Consider the following 23772-nt stretch of genomic DNA (forward strand, 5'->3'; position numbering starts at 1 on the left):
TCGCAGGTGTGAACTGGCACTTCCACATGATCTGCATCTGGGACAAGTTCAGCCAGAACATCGGGCGGCAGGTCCCTTCCAAGGTCATCTGGGACCACCTGAGCACCATGTACGACATGCAGGCGCTGCATGAGTCTGAGATTCTTCCATTCCCAAATCCAGAGAGGAACTTCGTCCTTCCCGAAGAGATCATTCAAGAGGTCCGAGAAGGAAAAGTGACCATCGAAGAGGAGGTGAAGGAGGAGGTGAAGGAGGACGTGGACCCCCACGGCGGAGCTGACAACATTTTCTCGTCTTCAGGAAGCTTGGGGAAAGCAGCTGAGAAATCCAGCAAAGAGAAGGATAGGAGCTGTGCCGACCTGGGGTCCAAAGAGGGCGCCGACAAACGCAAGCGCAGCCGTGTCACTGACAAAGTCCTGACGGCCAACAGCAACCCCTCCAGCCCCAGTGCCGCCAAGCGGCGCCGCACCTAGACCAGGGCACCGTCACTTCAGGGGCAACCAGTCCGCTGCGGCCCTGCCCACCTAGGTTGCCGCTGACCGCGGCCATGGAGCCAAAGAGGGCTGTGGGTGCGAGTCCCGCAGGCCACCGGGTGCTCCTGCTGGGGTGAGCCACCTGTGGGGCTGTGCCCTCAATGGGCCATCCCTGGCCAGGGTCTGGAGCCAGCTGTGAGGACCCTGCTTTACACTGTTCTCAGAGGGGCCCAGCTGGTCTTCTCCGGCTCACCTGTCAGCCTCTCTTTCTAAGCCAATAGCACCCTGGGAATGGGGCCTCAAATGCCATTCCTGGCCTGCCCTGGTCGCCCCTGCCTTCCAAAATGAGTACGGGACACGGCCTTGTCCACTTGTACTGTAACAGTGTCTGTGACTTGGTTGGTACTTCACTATTTAATCTTTAAGAAGACTATTTTATTAGTGTTTTATATGCGGAAGTTCAACCTGTGTTGTATTTTTTTCTGAAATGTTTTGTTTTAAGGTAATGAATACTGAGATACTTTTTGCTCTGTTTTTATATGCCAGACCTTGAGAATTTGTAGCAGTTATTTTTGTATTATCACATAGCTGTCAAAGAGACTGAGCGCATGAGGAGGCCACTCAGCCTGGCCACGGTGCTTGTAGGAGGGGGCTTCCACCTGGCTGCTGGAAACATTAAAGCACAAAAAATGAAAGAAAAAAAAAATCCTCGTTAAGTTTCTTATACCAAGCCTTCTAATTGAAATATTTACTGATATTAGCAAAGTTTTGATATTTAATTAATGATCAATTTATTGATTCATAATTAGATAATGTATAAACTAATAAATTAGTGTTCTAGTTTGCTAGCTGCCAGAATGCAATATACCAGAATCAGAATGGCTTTTAAAAAGGGGAATTTAATAAGTTGCTAGTTTACAGTTCTAAGGCCGAGAAAATGTCCAATTAAAACAAGTCTATAGAAATGTCCAATCAAAGGCATCCAGTGAAACATATCTTGGTTCAAGAAGACCAGTAATATTCAGGGTTTCTCTCTCATCTGAAAAGGCACATGGCGAACACAGTCACAGTTTCCCTCTCGGCTAGAAGGGCATATGGCAAGCAAGGCGTCATCTGGTACTTTCTCTCCTGGCTTCCTGTTTCATGAAGCTCACCTGGAGGCGTTTTCCTTCTTTATCTCCAAACTGGCTTGTGTGCTCTCTGCTCTCCTGGCTATATCGTTCTTCTCTGCTCTCTCTGAATCTCCTTCTTTCTCCAAAATGTTTCCTCTTTTATAGGACTCCAGAAACTTATCAAGTCCCACCCAAATGGGTGGAGACATGTCGTCACCTAATCCAGTTTAACAACCACTCTTGATTAAATTACATCTCCAGGGGTATGATCTGATTACAGTTTCAAACATACAGCATTGAATAAGGGATTATTCTGCCTTTATGAAATGGGATTTAGATTAAAACATGGCTTTTCTAGGGTCCATACATCCTTTCAAACCAGCACAATTAGTAATTATTATTTACTAGTATTTGTGAAAATAGTGAATATTTTCTGATTCATCTCACCTTCGTTATATATGTCAAAATCCTTCATATACCATAACCTGTTCTCAAATACCAGTTTCTTTTTGAAACATGCCAGAGATGCTCTCTCCCACATGTTCTGTCCTGCCTCTCTATTGTTGTTATTTTCATAGTACTTACTACTTTATACCTTGTTTTATGAATAGTTTGTTGCGTGCAAAACCCTTCCGTCTATTTCTACCTGCCTTCCTTCTATCCCCCTTTCACTTAGATACCACTCCATTTTTAAATTATCTTTAAAATTAGGGATTTTGATTTTGTATTTTACCACCAGCAGTCTTGTTCACATTAGCTTCAGTTTCCACCCCTTAAAAAATAAAACTGAAGTCAGAGACTTTGCAAATCATTATCATAATACCTGAAACACTACTGTACCTGATAAATGCCTATAGATTCAAACGTAATTAGATTTCTTGCATTGGTAAGAGATAGTAGTAGATATCAGATTTATACCTTAGAATGCTCCAATTATTTAGTAACAAAGAAACTTTCCTTTTACAAATTAAAACATATTCAACTTCAAGATAAAACTTTGTCAAACATTTAAATTGAATAAAATTCCTTTCCCCGGCATAATAGTAACTTCAATAAGAAATAGTTGCCTGGTAGATAACCTTTGTTAAATGAGGTAATAGATTATTTCTTATTGACCTGATGTCCATATTGCAGTTGATGCTAGTTATTATTTTAACTGCCAGTTTCAAAACTGGCATTTGGTTGATTTGGCCAGGAAGACTAAACTCTCCTAATCTTTCCTGATATTCAAATTATTTTTCTCTGCTTTGAGGCAAGGCTTCAGGTGTTTTCACACATTTCTGCCTTTAACTTTGACCTGGGTTGTACCTTGACTCTTTAATCTTTTATATATATATATATATATAACACATTTTTTATTGTGAAATATAATGTATTTTTAAAAGCAATAAATGTCAAAGTACTTTGTAACAAATAATTATAGAACAGATTTCAAAGTTTGATTTGGGTTACCATTCCACATTTCAGATTTTTCCTTCTGGTTGCCCAAGACACTGGAGACTAAAAGAAATATCAAGTTTCAAGATGGCAGCTTAGTGAGGTGTGAAATTTAGTTTGTCCTGCAGAGCAGCTAGAAAATAGCCAGGAACAGTACAGAATAACTGCTAGGGCTACACTGTACACCAGTCTGGAAAAGCTGGACCAGCTGCTCTTCCGCTCAGAACCATAAGTCCCCAAGCCACGGAGGTTGGCGCCCCTCGCCCACAGCCTGGTTCCCAGAGCAGAAAGGAAAAAGACTTTACTAACAGCAAGGGGTTCAGCTCAACTGAGCTCCAATTGTGGAATTAATTAACAAATCCTAACTACTAAAAGTATGCCTCCATCTCAACTAAACTTCAAATAAAAGCTAAAGTTACTAGTTTTTGCCCTGTAGCAGAGGGGGTAGGGCTCATGGAAAAAAAAAAAAAAAACAAGTTCGTTTGGATCAGACACCACAAAATACTTGAAAAGGTCTGGGTCCTAAAAAACAAGAGGGGACACATAGGATATGGAGTTTCATAGAGCAATGTACCAACTTAAACTCCTGCTGCGAAAAGGATTTTTTTTTTTAACAACTGCAAGACTTCTCAGGCTCCAACTGCCCCAGGCAAGGGTAGAATTAAGCTTGTCTGAGAGACAGTGAGGCTGGTCAGGTGAAAGGAGATAATCCCCTGGAGGCTGTGCCTTCCCCAGAAGAGGGGTGAGGCCCAGCTCAGGTGGAATTCTCCCTCAAGGAATTCAGGCCCCAGGGACTGGAAAACTGAAGCAATTAAAGCTGGTTTACAACCTCTTCTCTGTCTCAACCACACCCCCAGCAGGGAGGGTCTGCTAAAGTTTAAGACACCACATCACTTTATACTGGTGGGACCCACAGGCAGAAAAGTGCCACATACTGGGCAGGATAGGAAAAAGGCAGAGTCTAAAGGCTTTATAGGAAAGTCTGTCAACCTGCTGGGTCTCACCCTCAGGGAAAACTGATGCAGGGATTCTTTCCTCCTGAGAGGAGGTCAGTCTGGTCTAGGAAAATCTGACTAGGGTCTAAAATGCCTAAGTGGACCCTCCTAAGGAAGGAAAAAATGCATCCTACATACAAGGCAAGAAACAAGAAAGCAAGAACTGAAACATTCTGATTCATGAAACAAAACCTAAGCTAGAGGTCTAGAATAAACTGAACTGGATGTAAAAGAACAGCTAGAGAACAAAGCCATCCAGCAAGAAAATCCTAGTGAAGACAATGTCCAGAATAAACTATTTAAGAAAATTAAATGCCTACATGCCAGCAGTATGAATCATACTAAGAAAAATGAAGACATGGCCCAGTTGAAGAAACAAGCCAACAATTCTAATGAGATACCAGAGTTGAAACAATTAATTCAGGATGTTTGAACAGATGTGGAAAATCTCACCAAATATCAAATCAGCTAATTGAGGGAGAATTTAAGAAGGCTAGGGAGAAGCAAAAGGAAGAAATCAAAAGTCTGAAAAAACAAATCACAGAACTTAGGGAAATGAAAGGCACAGTAGAAGAGATTTTTAAAAATGGAAACCTACAATATTAGATTTCAAGAGGCAGAAGATAGGATTAGTGAACTGGAGGATGACATCTGAAATCCGACAAACAAAAGAAAATATGGGGAAAAGAGTGGGAAAATATGAGCAGGGACTCAAGGAATTGAATGACAGTGTGATGCACATATATTTGCTGTGGGTGTCCCAGAAAGAGAATAGAAGGAAAAAGGAGGGGAAAGACTAAAGGAAGAAATTATCACTGAAAATTTCTCAACTCTTATGAAAGCCTTAAAATTACAGATCCAAGAAGTGCAGCTAACAAAATAGTACCCCTAACAGAATAGATCCAAATAGACACACTCTAAGACACTTACTAATCAGAATGTCAGATGTCAAGGAGAAAAAAAAGAATTTTGAAAGCAGCAAGAAAAAAGCAATCCATCACATATAAGGAATCCCACTAAGACTATGCGTAGATTTCTCAGCAGAAACCATGGAGGCAAGAACACAGTGGGATGATACATTTAAGATGCTTAAAGAGAAAAACTGCCAACCAAGAATTCTGTATCCAGCAAAATTGTCCTTCAGAAATGAGGGGAAAATTAAAACATTTTCAGACAAAAAGTCACAGGGAGAATTTGTGACCAAGAGACCAGTTGTGCAAGAAATACTAAAGGAAACACTAGAGACAGGAAAAAACAGCACTGAGAGAGATGTGGAGAAGAGTATAGAAATGAAGACTATCAGTAAAGGTAAAAAGAAGAAAAATTATATATAAGATGTAAAATCCAAAAGGCAAAATGGTAGAAGAAAGTACTGCCCATACAGTAAAAACATTAAATGTTAATGGATTAAACTCTCCAATCAAAGACATAGACTGGCAGAATGGATTTAAAAACTGGACCCATCTATATGCTGTCTACAGGAGATGCATTTTAGACCAAAGGATAAATGTAAGTTGAAAGTGAAAGGTTGGGAAAAGATATTTCATGCAAACAACAATCAGAAAAGAGCAGGAGTAGCTATACTAATATCCAACAAGTTAGACTTCAAATGTAAAACAATTAAAAGAGACAAAGAAGAACACTGTGTATTAATGAAAGGAATAATTCAACAAGAAGACATAACAATCATAAATATTTATGCACTGAGCCAGAGTGCTCTAAAATACATGAACCAAACACTGAAAAGAGAAATAGACACATCTACTATAATAGTTGGAGACTTCAGTTCCCTGCTGTCATGAATATCTAGGCAGAAGGACAATAAAGAAACAGAATTTGAATAATACAATAAACAAACTAGACTTAACAGACATTTATAGACCATTACACCCCACAACAGCAGGATACTCCTTTTTCTCAAGAGTTCATCGATCATTTTCAAAGATAGACCACATGCTGGGTCACAAAGCAAGTTTCAGTAAGTTAAAAAAGATTGAGATCCTGCAAAACATATTCTGGGATCATAAAGCAATGAAATTGGAAATAATAGGCAGAGGGCTAGAAAATTCATAAATATATGGAAGCTCAACAAAACACTCTTTTACAACCAGTGGATCAAGGAAGGAATTACAGGAGAAATCAGTAAATATCTCAAGGCAAATGAAAATGAAAACACGACATATCCAAAATTTGTGGAATGTAACAAAGGGAGTTCTGACAGGGAAATTTATTGCCCTAAATGCCTGTACCAAGAAAAGAAGAAAGATAGTCCAGTGGGCGTGGCACCAAGGCCCACGCTGTACCCTTCACCACCTTCCATGGCATGTGGCTGGGCTGGGAAGGATGGGTCGAGGTCGCAAGGCTGTGCACATGGAGCCACCTGCCAGGCTTAGGCGCAGTATGGGACCAGGGCTGCCCTTCCCGGCTCCTTCCTCTCCTGGAAGTTCACAGCGGCCACGGCAGTGGGAGCAGGAAACAATGGGGAAGTGGAGTGGACCACCATGGACAACAAGGTGTAAGAATCTGGACCAGTGGGTGAGCAGCTGAATGGATGTAAATGGTTTAAAAAGAACCAAGTGCGGATCCTGTGTGAAATTTTAACAAAAGAAATCAATTTTAACGAAAGAATTTTTAACAAAAGAATCAAATGTGCAAGAGGTTCATTGTCCTGTCACTGTCTGTGGAGATGTTCATGGTCAGTTCCATGATCTTTTGGAACTCTTTAGGATTGGTGGGAAATCGCCAGACACAAACTGTCTGTTCATGGGCAACTATGTTGACAGAGTTTATTCTGTGGAGACTATGACTCTTCTTGTGGCGTTAAAGGTGTGTTATCTAGCACGCATTACGATCTTGAGAGGAAACCATGAAAGCCGACAAATTACCGAAGTATATGACTCTTATGATGAATGTCTGCAAAAGTATGGAAATGCCAATGTTTGGAAATATTTCACAGATCTATTTGATTATCTTTCACTTACAGCTTTAGTAGATGGACAGATATTCTGCCTCCATGGTGGGTTCTCTCCATCCATAGATGCAATGGATCATATAAGAACCTTGGATCCTTATTAAGAAGTTCCACGTGAGGTCCCAATGTGTGATATACTGTGGTCAGATTCAGATGATCGTGGTGGGTGGGGTATTTCTCCACGTGGGCTGAGTACACATTTGGACAAGACATTTCTGAAACGTTTAACCATGTCAGTGGTCTCATACTGGTTTCTCACACCCAGCAACTTGTAATGGAGGGATACAATTAGTGTCTTGCTCGGAATATGGTTACTATCTTCAGTGTACCCAGTTATTGTTACCATTGTTGGGAACCAGGCTGCTATGATGGAGTTAGGTGACACTCTAAAATATTCCTTTCTTCAGTTTGAACCAGCACCTCACCATGGAGAGCCTTGTTACCCGGCATACGTCAGACTACTTCCTGTAAATTATTCCCCAGAAAACCTACCTTTGTATGTGGAAGTATATGTGGCTTTTTAAAATATATATTTAAAGGCAAACAAAAAAGCAACAGTAATGTATGGTTTCTCTAAAAAATTGGGATCTAGCTTGGCATTAAAGACATCATGGACCAAAATGTGCCATACGAATGATGAGCATTTAGCACAATTGGAGACTGGAATTTAGTACTACGCTATGTTCTACATCAGTCAGACCAAACAGTTTATCTGCTGTATTTGTAGTAACCATTTTTATCTGGACTATTCAAACAAAAATATTAACCAACTCCTTTCTCTCCTTTTGCACTGCTTTGAAAATGTTAGTTATAGTGTTTACATGGTATAGGTTAATAGAGTTAGAGTTTTATTTTTAGGAAAAATTCACACAAGCTAACTTCCACTTACTCCATCATCACAGTTGTTTTATTGAAATATATAATTAATTTAACTGAAAACAAGATTCTTCTGGGAATATGTTACCATAACATTTAAAGAAATTTCCTTTCATTTAAACTAAATTAATGGTTTATGTTGATCTGCATATTTCTGTATATTTGTCATGACAGTGCTTGCATCCTATCTGCTGTACTGAGCAAATAAACTTTCCATTTTAAACAAAAAAAAGAAAGAGCGAATATCAAGGAATTAACTGTTTGCTTGGAAGAACTAGAGAAAGAACAGTAAACTAATGCCAAAGCAAGCAAAAGGAAAGAAATAACAAAGAATAGATCAGAAATAAATGAAATTGAGAACATGAAAACAGTTGAGAAAGTCAACAAAACCAGAAGTTGGTTCTATGAAAAAATCAATAAAATTGATGTACTCTTAGCAAGATTGACAAAAAGAGAAGAGAGAGGATGCAAATAAATAAAATAAGAAATGGAAGTGGAGACATAACCACTGGCCCTACAGAAATGAAGGAGGTAATGAGAGATACTATGAACAACGTTATGTACTAGACAACATAGATGAAATGGACAACTTCCTAGAAACACATGGACAACCAACATTGACTCAAGAAGAAATAGACTACCTCAACAAACCAATCATAAGTAAAGAAATTCAATCAGTCATTAAGAAGCTCCCCAAAAAGAAAAGTCCATGACCAGATGGCATCATATTTTACCAAACACTAAAGAAAGAATTAGTAGCAATCCTGCTCAAACTCTTAAAAAAATTGAGGAGGAGGAAAGGCTACCAAACTCATTCTATGAAGCCAACATCGCCTCATACCAAAGCCAGACAAAGATACTACAAGAAAAGAAAATTACAGATCAATCTCTTTTATGAATATAGATAAAAAAATCCTCAATGAAATTTTTATGAATCGAATCCAGCAGCACATTAAAATAATTATACAGCTCGCCTTCCATGTGGGAGACCCAGGTTCGATTCCAGGATGATGTACCAAAATGAAAGAATTATACACCATGACCAAGTAAGATTCATCCCAGGCATGCATGGATGGTTCAACATAAGAAAATCAATTAGTGTAATACACCACATCAACAGATCAAAGCAGGAACATCACATGGTCATCTAGTCAATGTAGAAAAGGCATTTGACAAAATTCAACATCCTTTCTTGTTGAAAACACATCGAAGGATAGGAATAGAAGGGAACTTCCTCAACATGATAAAGGGAATATATGAAAAACCCACAGCTAACATCATCCTCCATGGGGAAAAACTGAAAGCTTTTCCCCTGAGAGCAGGAACAAGACAGGGATATCCAATGTCACCATTGTTATTCAACATTGTGTTGGAAATTCTAGCCAGAGCTACTAGTCAAGAAAAACAAATGCAGGGCATCAAAATTGAAAAGGAAGAAGTAAAAACTCTCACTATCTGCGGATGATATGATACTGTATGTCGAAAACCCCCCAAAAATCCACAGCAAAACTACTAGAGCTGATAAATAAGTACAGCAAAGTGCACGGTTACCAGACCAACACTCAAAAATCTGTAGTGTTTCTATACACTAGTAATGAACACTTTGAGGGGGAAACAAAAAAAAAATTCCATTTACAATTGCAACTAAAAGAATAAAATATTTAGGAATAAATTTAACTTAAGAGACAAACGACCTATACAAAGAAAACTAAAAGAAATTGAGAAAAGAAATTACAGAAGATCTAAATGAATGGAAGGGCATACCGTGTTCATGGATTAGAAGACTAAATATAGTTAAGATGTCAATTCTACCTAAATTGATTTATAGATTCAATGCAATACCAATTAAAATCCCAAAAACTTATATTGCAGAAATAGAAAAACCAATAAACAAATGCATCTACTAGGGCAGGGTGCCCTGAATACCTAAAAATATCCTGAGGGAGAAAAATGAAGTCAGACATCTCAGGCTACCTGACTTTAAGGCATATTATGAAGCTACAGTGGTCAAAACAGCATGGTACTGATGTAAAGGTAGATATACTGACCAATGGAATTGAATAGAGTGTTCAGTTATAGCCCCATTCATCTGTGAACACTTGATCTTTGATAAGGCAGTTAAGCCAACTCACCTGGGACAGAACAAGTCTCTTCAATAAATGGTGCTTGAAGAACTGAATATCCGCCTGCAAAAGAATGAAAGAGGATCCATATCTCACACCCTATACAAAAATTTACTCAAAATGGATCAAAACCTAAACATTAGAGCTAAGACCATAAAGCTTTTAGAAGAAAATTTATGGAAATGACTTAGAAAACTTGTAATAGGAGGTGGTATTCTAGATGTTACACCCAAATCATGAGTATTGAAGAAAGAAATAGATAAATGGGAACTCCTCAAAATTAAACACTTTTGTGCATCAAAGAACTTTGTCAAGAAAGTAAAAAGGTAGCCTGGGTGGTACGAAAGTGGCTCAGTGGCAGAATTCTCGCCTGCCATGCTGGTGACCTGGGTTTGATTCTCGGTGCCTGCCCATGCAAGGAAAAAAAGACAGCCTACACAATTGGAGACAATATTTGGAAACAATATATCAAATAACAGAATAGTATCCAGAAAATATAAAGAGATTGTTCAACTCAACAACAAAAAGACAAACAACCCAATTACAAAATGGGCAAAATACATCAGCAGAGACTTCTCAGAAGAGGAAATACAAATGGCTGAAAGGCACATGGAAAGTTGCCCAACTTCCCTGGCTATTAGGGAAATGCACATCAAAACCACAATGAGATATCAGCTCACACCCACCAGAATGGCCATTATCAATAAAACAGAAAATGACAAGTGCTGGAGAGAATGTGGAGGAAGAAGCACAGTTAATCCACTGTTGGTGGGAATGTATCTATCATATGGTAAATAATTGCCATATGATATGACAATACCATTTCTAGGTATCTGTTCACTGGACATGAGGGCAAGGACGCAAGTGGACATTTGCACACCTGATTATAGCAGCTGTATTTACAATTGCCAAGAGATGGAAACAGCCCAAATGTCCATCAATACATGAGTGGCTAAACAACCAAATGTTTGTTGTTGGATATTTGGGCTGTTTCCATCTCTTAGCAATTGTAATGGTATATACATACAATGGAATATTACACTGGTATAAGACAGAATAAAATCATGAAGCCTGTAACAACTTGGATGGACCTTGAGGACATTATGCTGAGTGAGATTAGCTAGAAACAAAAGAACGTATACTGTATGGTCTCACTGATACGAACTAATATTAATGAATGAACTTGGAGAATTTCACTCAAGAACAGAGGTCATAATGAAATAGAAATAGAGTAGAGATTGGGTAATTGGAGCTGAAGGGATGCAGATTGTGGAGCAGGACTGATTGTAAAAGTTCAGAAATGGATAGCACAATGCTACCTGATTGTAGCCCAATAATATAAGTACACTGAATGAGGCTGAATGTGAGAAGGATAGAGCACGGAGGGCTGGGGGCACATATGAAACCAGGAGGAAAGAGGATAAAGACTGAGATGGTATAATCTAGGAGTGCCTAGAGTGTACAATGATAGTGACTAAATGTACAAATTAAAAAATGTTTTTTCATGAAGAAGAACAATGTCAATATTGCAGGATGTTAAAAATAGATGGTCATTCGTTCATATTTTTAAACTTCAACTTCTGTGTGAGACTAAAGCAAAAAGATGTTTATTTGGTACAAAATTTATATTTTGACTAATGCATTCCCTAGTATAACTTATATGGACAGGTTAACTGAACATGATGAGTACATGGAACCTTGAATAGGGCATGAGATTTTTATAGGTTTGTCCACTGTAATGCCCAGATAAACCCCAGAGTGATTTGAACAGTAAGGAAGTATTTGCAAAGTCCCCTTAGGGGAATAGCAAGAAGGGGGAAAATTCCACTCCCCCATGTGGAGAATTCCTGATATTCTCACAAGCAGTGGTAACAACCAAATCAATAAGCTCATCCCTCAATCTTGGGTTTTTTCATATGAAACTTATCCCCCAAAGGATAGGCTAAGCCTACTTAAAATTGAACCCGAGTCACCCCTAGAGAACCCCTTTTGTTGCTTAGATATACCCTGTTTCAGCCAACACGGCAAGCAAACTCGCTGCCCTCCCACTCTATACATGGGACATGACTCCCAGGGGTGTAAAGCTGTCTGGCAGCATGGGACAGAAATCCTAGAATGAGCTGGGACTCAGTTTCAAGGAATTGAGAAAACCTTCTCGACCAAAAGAAGGGAAAGAGAAATGAGACAAAATAAAGTGTCAGTGACTGAGAGATTTCAAAGTCAAGAGGTTATCCTGGAGGTTATTCTTTGCTTTATATAGCTATCCCCTTTTTAGTTTAAGGTTTATTAGAAAGGATAGAGGGAAGTGCCTGAAATTGTAGAGCTGTGTTCCAGTAGCAATATTGAAGATGGTTGTTTAATGATATAGCTTTTGTGATGTGCCCATGTGATTGTCAAAACCTTGTATCTGTTGCTCCTTTTATCTACTGTATGGGCAGATGAGTAAAATATATGGATTAAAAATAAATAAATAATAGGGGGAACAAATGTTAAAATAAATTGAGTAGATTGAAATACTAGTAATCAATGAAAGGAAGTGGTTAGGTGTATAGAAAAAAATAGGGGGAACAAAGATTAGTTAGATGAAAATTCTAGCAGTAAGTGAGAGAGGGCGTAAGGGTTATGGTGCATATGAGTTTTTTCTTATTTCTTTTTATGTCTTTTTCTGGAGTGATGCAAATGCGCTAAGAAATTATCATGGTGATGAATATACAACTATGTGATGATGCTGTGTTTCATCGATTATATACCAAAAATGGAATGTTCATATGTTAAGGAAAAAAAGCCCATGTTTGATAACATGAAAAAAAATTATAAAATAATAAAACCGCAAGCTTTCAGAAAGAGAGTTGGAGCCATTTTTCCTTTCCTTCCATTAGCAGGTTTCACTGGCTCCCACCTGCCTACTCTCGCTTTGCTCTCACTCTGTTTCTGTCTCTCAATAAACCTTTTAAACTTAAAAAAGAAAAGGGAATAAAGAAATATCAGTATAATGATTCAGTAGTCATACCCATTTCTTAAATCCTACCTTCTTTGTTAGAATTCCTCTTTCTCCTTTGATCCTTCTCCCATTCTTTAGGGATATTTACTCTCATGCCCATTTTAACTTTTTCATGTTTCGATAATATAGGATTGGGGAATGCAATTAGTTGATTATTAATCAACTAATGGATTTATTAGTTGGAGAGGCTGGCCCCTCTGGGCTTAAGGATTTATCTGGCCTATGAACTATATGGAGTTTGTAAGTTTCTGGGAAGTTAATTTAGTGCATGAAACTTTTGTGAAATCTCAGATAGAATCCTAGGTGTTCTTAAAGGTTAACAGGAATGATGATGGTTGGGGGTTGGCAAACCATGGTGAATAGTATTATCTAGCTGACTCTTGCATATGAATAACTATCCAGAGCAGCCTCTTGACTCTATTTGGACTCGCTTAGCCACTGATACCTTATTTTGTTACATTTCTTTTCCCTCTTTTGGTCAGGAAGGCATTTTTGATCCTACAGTGCCAGAGCCAGACTCCCAGGAACAACTCCCATGTTGTAAGGGAGACTTTCACCACTAAATGTCATGCCTCCATACAGGGTTGGGTGATGATTTTCCTTGCACAGTTGAATGTACAGAGAGGCCACATCTGAGCAACAATAGCGATTTTCTGGAAGTAATACTTAGGCATAATTATAGTTAGGCTTAGTTTCTCTGTTACAAAAATAAATTTCATGAAAACAAACCTCAAGATCAAGAGCTTACCCTATTAACTTGGGAGTTCCTAACGTTTGAAAGAGTACCACGGGTTTCCCAGGTGGGATAGTGTAATAGTTCCGTGTTTTTTCTCCAGTCCCTCAAGGGATTTTGCCAGTACTTTTTAATTATCTGCACATTATACCTTGGAATATATCTGGGTGTTACATTAGGCTGTACAGAATTACAAGCTCTTGTTCCCATTTGGACTCTATGTGTTTGAGTTCCTTAAATGAACTATTCGGGTTGATTTAGATTGTGCCAGAAACACCAGTGTACAAATATCTATTCACGCTCCCACACTCAGTTCCTCCAGGTATACACTGAGCAATAGGGTTTCAGGATCATATGGCACCCCCACCCCTACGTCTTGTGGAACCACCACACTGTTCTCCAAGGGGCTAGACCTCTCATTTCCCTACCAACAGTGAATAGGAACATCTCTCTCTCTGCATTCACTCTAGCACTTGTTTCTCTCTGTTCATGTTCGAATAGTTTTATTCACACATACTGTCCAGCCTAATTTTGTATAAACATGCCTTCACTACCTTACTGTATCTGAAGACATTTCCTTTTCTTCTACACAGCTACTTCTCTTATTAACACTCTGCTTTCAATCTTCAATCCAGTATTCATATATGTAAGTATATCATATTAGTATATATTTGTATATAAATATGTTGTTAAATATTGAATAGTAATATATTTATATATCTGATGTATGTATATTCCATTCACTAATTATCTCTATATAGTACAATTTCTTATTGGTGTGTGGTACTACTATATAGATAATTTGTGCTATCTTGTTTACTCTTTCATGTTTTTCTGTGTGGTTCACTCCTAAACCTAGGGCAAGAAACATCTTGATACTTAGGGCAGTTGGAAGGTTTTTGTTTTTTTGTTTGTTTTTTGTTTTTGTTTTAGCTTTCTTGAACTTCACTTTTAAACATACTTAAAAAAAATCAGATCCATTATTATTTAATGACACCTCAAATGTCTTTAAATGTGCTATACATGTAACTAGATGCATAAATGCCATATACCTCATAAACCATTAATATAATGAAGAATATTGAAATATTTTTCCTTAGCAACAATTGAAGCTATTTATCTCAAATATAATTAGATCTGTATCAGTTTTAGCTGTTTTGTGAGAACTAACTTAGACATATGCAAAAGTATTCATGACCTTGTGGTTTTCACTCAATTTTTATTAAACTAGTCAAAAAATATAACTAGAGATTCTTGAGTCTAATTTAGAATTCTCTCTTAATAGATGAAGTCAATTTTAAGAACCATTATAGATTTCTTATAATTTGAATTTTCCAAGTTTACAGCTGAGTCGTAATAAGGTTTAAAGTATCACCTATCTAAGGAATGCTATACTAAAATTCTGGTACTCATGTCAGTTAGCTATTTTATAAATATTTTAGTCTACACATTTGGGAGAAGTTCATTGTTGCTTTTAAGATTTTATTATCATTTCCAGTCTTTAACACTTTCATCTTTAACAATAATGTATTAAGACCTTTTGTGTTTGAAAAAAAAATTAACCTCCACCAATGAAAAGGAAGGAGTAGATGAAAGCAGTAAAACCAATGAAATATTAAGATGCACTTCTTTTTTTATTAGAGTAATATTTTTTAAGAGATTCTCCACTCCATGTTTGTTAAAGTCTTTTAAATATGTCTCAGTTATTTGCAAATAATACTTGTGGCCTTATTAATTAACATCCTTAGCAGAACTTTTCTTTATGGAGTTCTTTCTGAAAGTCAAAATATAATTAACCAAGTGTACATGGATGGTTCAATGGTAGAATGCTCGCCTTCCATGCGGGAGACCCAGGTTTCATTCCCAGACCATACACCGCAGAAAGAAAAAAAGTAGTACCTCTAAATCTTAAATAATTATAGCCAAGACTTAGAGGTACTACTTTTTTTTTCTTAACTTTTTTTATTATATACTGTAACATATATACAAAGCAAAGAAATTTAAAAAAGCAGTAATTTTCAGTGCACTCTTCACCAAGTAGTTATAGAACAGATCCCAGAGTTTGTCATGGGTTACCATACGATCCTCTCAGATTTTACCATCTAGCTGCTCCAGAATATAGGAGGCTAGAGGGCTTAAATATTTTCTTGTCATCATAATTGACTTTTTTCTTTCTTTTCTTCTGAAAAATAACATAAATCAAAAAAGCTATAAATTTCAAAGCACAGCACCACAGTTAGTTGTAGAACATATTTCAGAGTTTGATATGGGTTACAGTTTCACAATTTTAGGATTTACTTCTAGCTGCTCTAAAATACTGGAGACTAAAAGAGATATCAATTTAATGATTCAGCATTCATAGTCATTTGTTAAATCCTATCTTCTCTGTATAACTCCACCATCACCTTTGATCTTTCTGCCCCTCTCTTTAAGGGTGTTTGGGCTATACCAATTCTAAATTTTTTATATTGGAAGGATCTCACTAATATGGGTCAGGGACGTGGAACTATATGATTTTCTGGAGAGGCTGGGCTAGGTTCCAGGACTTATCTGGACCAGGTATGCATCTGGAGGTTATAGGTTTCTGGAAAGTTACACTAATGCTTGGAACCCTTGTGGGATTTTATATATTGCCCTAGGTGTTCTTTAGGATTGGCTGGAATGGTCCTGGTTGGGGGGTGGCAGGTTATGATAGGTAGCAAAGTCTAACTGACATTTGTGTAAGACCCATCCCCAGAGTAGCCTCTCGACTGTATTTGAACTCTCTCTACCACGAATACTTTATTAATTACACTTCTTTTCTCCCTTTTGGTCAGGATGGAATTGTTGATTCCATGGTGCCAAGTCTGGATTCATTCTGGGAGTCATCTCCCACATCGCCAGAGAGATTTTCACCCCTGGATGTCATGTCCCACTTATGGGGAAGGGCAGTGATTTCACATGCAGAATTGGGCTTAGAGAGACTGAGGCCACATCTGAGCAACAAAAGAGGTCCTCCAGAAGTAACGCTAAGGCATGCCTATAAGTAGAAGGCATGCCTTCTCTGCTACCTACATAAGCTTCGCAAGAGTAAGCCTCATGATTGAGGGTGTGGCCAATTGATTTGAGTTTTGACACAGTTTCAGGGGACTCCCTGATGGTAAGGTTTAATAGTTCCATATTCTTTCTCCCATCCATCATGGGACTTTGCCAATACTTTTTTATCATCTTCTTAATATACTCTAAGGTGTATTCAGACATTATAATAATCTATACAGGATTAAAGGACCTCTTTCTTATTCTGGGCTCCCTGTGTTTCAGTTGTTCAAATGAGCTATGCACATAGGTTGAATTAGATTATACACTACAGAAAATTTCACTTTCAAACCAAATAAACCTTTCTTCCATTGGTCTCAGAATGTGTGTGGTTCTAAAATATAAACACTGTCTTCCTTACCCCTATTTTTTGAATTGCTTTAATGCCAACCTGTTCAGCTTCGTTCTTATCTCTAAATATCAGGTTATATATATGAAACAGCCTCTAAAATCCAGAAATAATAATCACCACTCTAAACTTAATGTGTCTGTTCTAAAAGCTGAGTCCCTGTTTTCTTATAAGCATTTTCTAAAATGACCATACCATTCTAGTTCTTTTGTTTCTGACTTATTTTGTCTCATGAAATGTCCCACGTGTTCATTCACATCATTGCATGCCTCACAACTTTGTTCCTTTTTGTAGCTGCGCAATCTTCATTCATAAGTATACACCGTTGTTCGCCAGTCTACAACTCCATTAGTACATCTTTCAGCCACCAGCATTCATCGGGCATCATGTGTATGTCCCAAAGTCTACAGTCTATCAGTATTCTCAATTTTAGATCATTTCATTGATCCCAAAAGTCAGAAAACCAGTAGACACACCCTCACCAAATAGGAAATCTAAACCACCTCTTAACTCTTGTCCTTCCCCCATTATTTACCTCTGCTGTTGCTGTGGTAGTGTTCATGGTTTCCTTTTGAACATAGCTCATAGATGCAATAGCAGTTTTCCCCCAGTACCCTGGACTTATTCATTCCTTGTACAAGAATCATATCTTCGAAGTAATTCTTGTGAGAACTAATGCTTATTTCTAGTGTTAATCAGATAATTGAAAGGGGTAGCTCTGTATAACACCTCTCAATCTTGTTCATCTTCAATATAGTAATATTACATACAGACCCACTAGAGAACCACCTTCACTCCTCTCTATTCCCTTATATTGGAGTTCAACCTCATTAGCTAATGGTTCACTCATTTCTAGCTTCTGTGTCTCTCTAAGTCCCCTATATTCTGTAGTATAAGCCTCTGATTATACCTTTCTGCTGCTCATAAAAGTGGACTCATACCCTATCTATCCTTTTGTGTCTGACTAACTTCATTCAGCATTATTTCCTCAAGGCTCATCCATCTTGTCATGTGCTTCAGAACGTCATTTTGTCTTATGGCTGCATAATATTCCATCGTATGTACATACCACATTTTGCTGATCCACTCATCTGTTGATGGGCATTTGGTGTGTTTCCATCTTTTGGCAATTGTGAATAATGCTGCTATGAATGTCAGGCGGCAAATGTCTCTTTATGTCGTTGCTTTCAGCTATTATGGGTATATACCAAGTAGTGTGCTATTGCTAGGTCATAGGGCAACTCAATATTTAGTTTCCTAAGGAACCAAACAGTCTTCCATAGTGGTTGTACCATTATACATACCCACCAGCAGTGCATAAGTGTCCCAGTTTCTCTGCATCCTCTCTAACATTTATAGTTTCCTGTTTGTTTAATAGCAGCCATTCTTATAGGTATGAGGTGGTATCTCATTGTAGTCTTGATCTGCATTTCCCTTATATCAATGAAAATAAGCATCTCTTCATGTGCTTTTGAGCCATCTGTATTTGCTCTTCAGAAAAATTCCTATTCATATCTTTAGCCCATTTTATAATTGGGTTGTTTGTTCTTTTGTTGTTGAGTTGTATAACTTATTTATATATACAGGAAATCAAGCCTTTGCTGATACATGATTTCCAAATATTTTATCCCATTGTGTAGGCTGCCTTTTCACCTTTTTGACAATCTTTTGAAGTGCAGAAGCATTTGATTTTTGAGTAGTTCCCATTTATCTGTTTTTTCTTTTGTTGTTTGTGCTTTGGGTGTAAAGTTTAGGAAGCTATCTCTTATTACTAGGTCTTGAAAATGTTTCCTTACACTTTCTTCTAAAAGCTTTATGCTGCTAGTTCTTATATTTAGGTGTTTCATCCACTTTGAGTTAATTTTTGTGTAGGGTGTAAGATGGGGTACTCTTTCATTCTGTTTGCTATTGATATCTACTTCTCCCATGCCCAATTATTGAAAAGACTATTTTGTCCCAGTTCAGAGGATATGGGGGCCTTGTCAAAAATCAGTTGACCATAGATTTGGTGGTCTATTTCTGCACCCTTAATTCGATTCCATTGGTCAATGCTTCTATCCTTGTGCCAATACCATACTGTTTTGACCACTGTGGTTTTAAAGTCAGGGAGTGTTAATCCTCCCACTTTGTTCTTCTTTTTTAGGATGCTTTAGCTATTCAAGGTCTCTTTCCCTTCCAGATGAATTTTGATAATTAGGTTTCCCAAATCTTCAAAGTAGGTAGTTGAAATTTTATTGGTACTATGTTGAATCTGTAGATCAATTTGGGGAGAATTGACATCTTAACTATATTTAGCCTTCCTATCCAAGAGTGGGAACGTCTTTCCACCTATTTAGATCTCCTTTGATTTCTTTTAACAATGTTATGCAGTTTTCTGTGTACAAGTCCTTCACGTCCCTAGTTAAGTTCATTTCTAAGTACTTGATTCTTTTAGTTGCTATTTTGAATGAAATTTTTTCCTGAACTGACTCCTCAGCTAGCTCATTGCTTGGTAATAGAAATGTTACTAATTTTTGCACATTAATTTTATATCCCGCTGCCTTGCTGAATTTATTAGCTCAAGTAACTTTGCTGTAGATTTCTCAGGATCTTCCAAGTATAGTATTATATCATCTGCAAATAATGAGATTTTTACCTTTTTCTAATCTGGATGCCTTTTATTTCTTGTCCTGCCTGATTGCTCTAGCTAGAACTTCTAACATAATGTTGAGTGATAGTAGTGACAGTGGGTATCCTTGTCCTGTTCCTGATCTTAGATTTAAAGCTTTCAGTCTCTCTCCATTGAGTATGATGCTGGCTGTCATTTTTTCATATATTCTCTTTATTATATTCAGGTAGTTACCTTTGATGCCTTTCTTTTGGAGTGGTTTATCAGAGAAGGATGCTGAATTTTGTCAAAAGCTTTTTAAGTATCAATTGAGATGATCATGTGATTTTTCCCTTTCGATTTGTTTTGTGCTGTATTGTATTAATTTATTTCCTTGTGTTTAACCATCCTTGCATCCTGATGTAAATCCCACTTGGTCATGATGTATAATTCTTTTAATGTGCTGTTGGGTTTGATTTGCTAATATTTTATTGAGAGTTTTTGCATATATGTTCATTAGGGAGATTGGCCTGTAGTTTTCCTTTCTTATAGCATCTTTGCCCAGTTTTGTATCAAATGATATTAGCTTCATAAAATGAGTTAGCTAGAGTTCCTTTTTCCTCAACTTTATGAAAAAGTTTGAGTAGGATTTGCGTTAGTTCTTTTTGGGATGTTTAATAATATTCCCCTGTGAAGCCATCTCACTCTGGGCTTTTCTTTGTAGGAAGATTTTTGATGACTGATTGAATCTCTTTACTTGTGATTGGTTTAAGATCTTCTGTTTCTTCCTGAGTCAATGTAGCTTGTTTGTGTGTCTCTAGGAATTTGTCCATTTCGTGTAAGTTGTCTACTTTGTTGGTGTATAGTTGTTCATAGTATCCTCTTGTGATTTCTTTTGTTTCTTCAGGGTCAGTGGTAATGCACCCTGTCTCATTTCTGATTTTGTTTATTTGCATCCTCTGTCTTTTGTTCTTTGTCAGTCTTGCTAGTGGCCCATCAATTTTTATTGATTGTCTCAAAGAACCAACTTTTGGTTTTATTAATTCTTTCTGTTGTTCTTTTATTCTCCCATTCATTTATCTTTGTTATTTCCCTTCTTCTGTTTGCTTTGGGGTTAGTTTGCTGTTCTTTCTCAAGTTCCTCCAGGTGTGCTGTTAAGTCTTTTATTTTTGCTCTTTCTTGTTTTTTAATATAGGCCTTTAAGGCAATAAATTTCCCTCTCAGCACAACCTTTGCCGCATCCCATAAGTTCTGATAAGTTAAATTCTCATTTTCATTCATCTCCAGATAGCTGCTGATTTCTCTAGCAATTTCTTCTTTGACCCACTATTGTTTGAGTATGTTATTTAATCTCCATGTATTTGGAAGTGTTCTTGTTCATTGTGGTTATTGAGACCCAGCTTCATCCCATTGTGATCAGAGAAAGTGTTGTGAATAATTTCAGTGTTTTTGAATTTAAAAAGACCTGTTTTGTGCCCCAGCATATGATCTATCGTTAATAATGTTCCATGAGCACTAGAGAAGAATGTTTAACCTTGTGCTTTGCAGTGCAGTGACCTATGTATGTCTGCCAGGTCTAATTCATTTATCAAGTTATTTAACTTCTCTATTTCTTTGTTGATCTTCTGTCTGGTTGTTCTATCAGTAGAGGAGAGTGGTATATTGAAGTCTCCTACTATTATTGTTGAAACATCTATTCCTCCCTTCAGTTTTGCCAATGTCTGTCTCCTGTATCTTAGAGCTCCTTGATTGCGAGCATAAACGTTTATGATTGTTGTTTCTTCTTATTGCATTGTCCCTCCTGTCCCTTTGTGTGCATGCATAGATCTGTGGCAACAGGTCCGCGTTACACCTACGTGGATTGGGGCAGATGTGACCCGGCTGTGCAGGTCAGCACTTTCTCAGAGGTGGGAAGTGAGGCTGAGGTCTGTACGCATACACGATACTAGGACTACTGTAAAGTGTAATTCCCAGAGCTGAATGACATGATTGGGGGCCTATGCACATCCATGGGCGTTGGCATGCCATAAAGATGTGCTGAGCTCTGGGAGCGCAGGGTGAGGTGATGCAACTATGTGGGCAGGGAACAGGGGTAGCCTAGATATGGAGGTTAGTGCCTGCAACCTTTATGCACTGGGAACAGCCTGCAGGGAACAGGAATTGGGAGGTAGTGCTCGGGAGGTGTGCAGGAGAGGTGGTTTGGGCTACACTTGGAGTGGGGATGTGGGACAGGTACATGCTATGGCGGCTGGTGGGGTGGGGGGCGCCTGGAGTGCAGGAAATGTGAGAGGGTAATGGGGTTCAAGTGTGTGGAGTATGGAGTGAGTCGCCTGTCATGGGGCTGTGCTGGTGAGGGTAGCACACCCAAGAAACGCGGCCTGGCTTACTTCCTAGTCCTGCTCTCTAGTCCTTGCACTCCCGTGGCTCCGTATCTCTGCATCTCCCTGCCAGGCTCCAGCCTTCTGCCTCTCAGTTCCTCAGCCTCCGAAGCCACAGCCTCTGTATGTAGTGCTTAAGGCTCTCCCAGGTCAACTGCACTCCTGAATTGCCACCTCAGTCTCCCTCCTTTCTCCTCTCCAGCTTTTCTGTGGAGCAGGGCTAATCTCAAGACTCTGGAGTCTGCCATCTTCCCAACCAGTGTGTCTTATATTTGTGCACTTTGTTTTGTCTATCATTTCCCTGAGAGCCAATTCAATTTTTTTCCATCTTTTTTGCCATTTGCTGTTTTGAGTCTTCAAAGTCAGTTATCCTGTCCTTTATATCACTTATTCTTTCTTCTGTCTCTTCAGAACTGGTATTATGTGCCTCTAGTATGTCTTTTATTTAGCCAACAGCATCTTTAATCTCTGTGATATCCACTATTTTTCTATTTGTTTTTTCAAATTCCTTTTTATGCTCTTCTACTGTCTTCTTGATCTCCTTTATGTCATTTGCTATCCCACTTATTTTATTAAGTAGAGTTGTATGACCATCTTTGATTAACTGTTCCAACATCTGTGTCTCCTCTGGTATTTTAGTTTGGTCGTTAGGCAGGACTATATCTGTCTGCATTGTGATATGCTTAGTGATCTTCTGCTGTCTTCGTGACATGTAAATATCTTGCTTTATTTACTTAGTTGATTTCTTTCAGTCACCTAAGGCCTTGTGTTTGCAGGATGGTTGTACAGCAGGGAACAGGGTATGGGCTGGGGTACTCAGTGTGGTGATTTGTTTCAGGGCAGGTATAGGTGCAGGTTGGAGATATTATGCTGATGCTTGTGAACGTGGGCGCTCAGCGACCAGGGAGGATGTAGCCGTTGTGGGTGCACCGGTCTGGGGCCCGTAAACTTGGTGTGCACTGGTCTAAGGCACAGTGCCCTTTGTGTCCATGCGTAGAGGTGTGGCAGCATGTTGGCATTATGCCTTCGTGGATTGGGGACAGATGTGACACAGCTGCGCAGGTCAGCACTTTACTTTCTCACAGCTGGGAAGAATGGCTGAGGTCCGTGCACATGCACAGTTCTAGGACTACTGTAGAAAGTGCAGTTCCTGGAGTTGAATGATGTGATTGGGGACCATGCACATTCGTGGGCCTAGGCGCATCATAAACTGATGTGCAGAGCTCAGCAAGGTAAGGCTGTGCAACACTATGGGCAGGGGCAGGTGTAGCCTAGGTATGGGCGTTAGTGCCTGCATCCTTTATGTGCTGGCAACAGCCTACAGGGAACAGGGAGGGGAAGGTCATGCTCGGGAGGGGTGCAGGAGAGGTGAGTTGGACTGCACTTGTTTTGGGGTTGTGGCGCAGGTACGTGCACTGGGGGCTGGTGAGGTGGGGGCGCCTAGAGTGTGGGGAGTGGAGGCGGGTGACAGGATTCAGGGGTGTGGGGTATGGGGTGAGTCACCTGTCACGGGCATGTGCTGATGAGTGTGGTGTACCCAAGAAACATGGCCTGGCTTACTTCTTAGTCCCTGGCTCCCGCCTGTGCACTCTGGCGGGCTCTACACCTCCATGCCTGGCTCCAGCTTTCTGCCTCTCAGTTACTCGGCCTCTGCAACCAGGG

General features: G+C 38.8%; 2 pseudogenes across 1 annotated transcript in view; both read left to right on the top strand.

The window, feature by feature from the left end:
- LOC143677576 (MRG/MORF4L-binding protein pseudogene) overlaps window positions 1-2876 on the top strand; it is a 30542-nt pseudogene extending 27666 nt beyond the window's left edge. Inside the window, exon 2 of the transcript XR_013172686.1 lies at window positions 7-2876. The product of XR_013172686.1 is annotated as an MRG/MORF4L-binding protein pseudogene (transcript). The remainder of the gene's footprint in view (window positions 1-6) is intronic.
- A 3484-nt stretch (window positions 2877-6360) lies between these two features.
- On the top strand, window positions 6361-23375 carry LOC143675734 (serine/threonine-protein phosphatase 2A catalytic subunit beta isoform pseudogene; annotated as a pseudogene).
- The last annotated feature ends 397 nt before the right edge of the window (window positions 23376-23772 follow it).

The sequence above is a fragment of the Tamandua tetradactyla genome, chromosome 3, assembly GCF_023851605.1.
Source record: "Tamandua tetradactyla isolate mTamTet1 chromosome 3, mTamTet1.pri, whole genome shotgun sequence".
In the NCBI taxonomy this organism is placed as follows: Eukaryota; Metazoa; Chordata; class Mammalia; order Pilosa; family Myrmecophagidae; genus Tamandua; species Tamandua tetradactyla.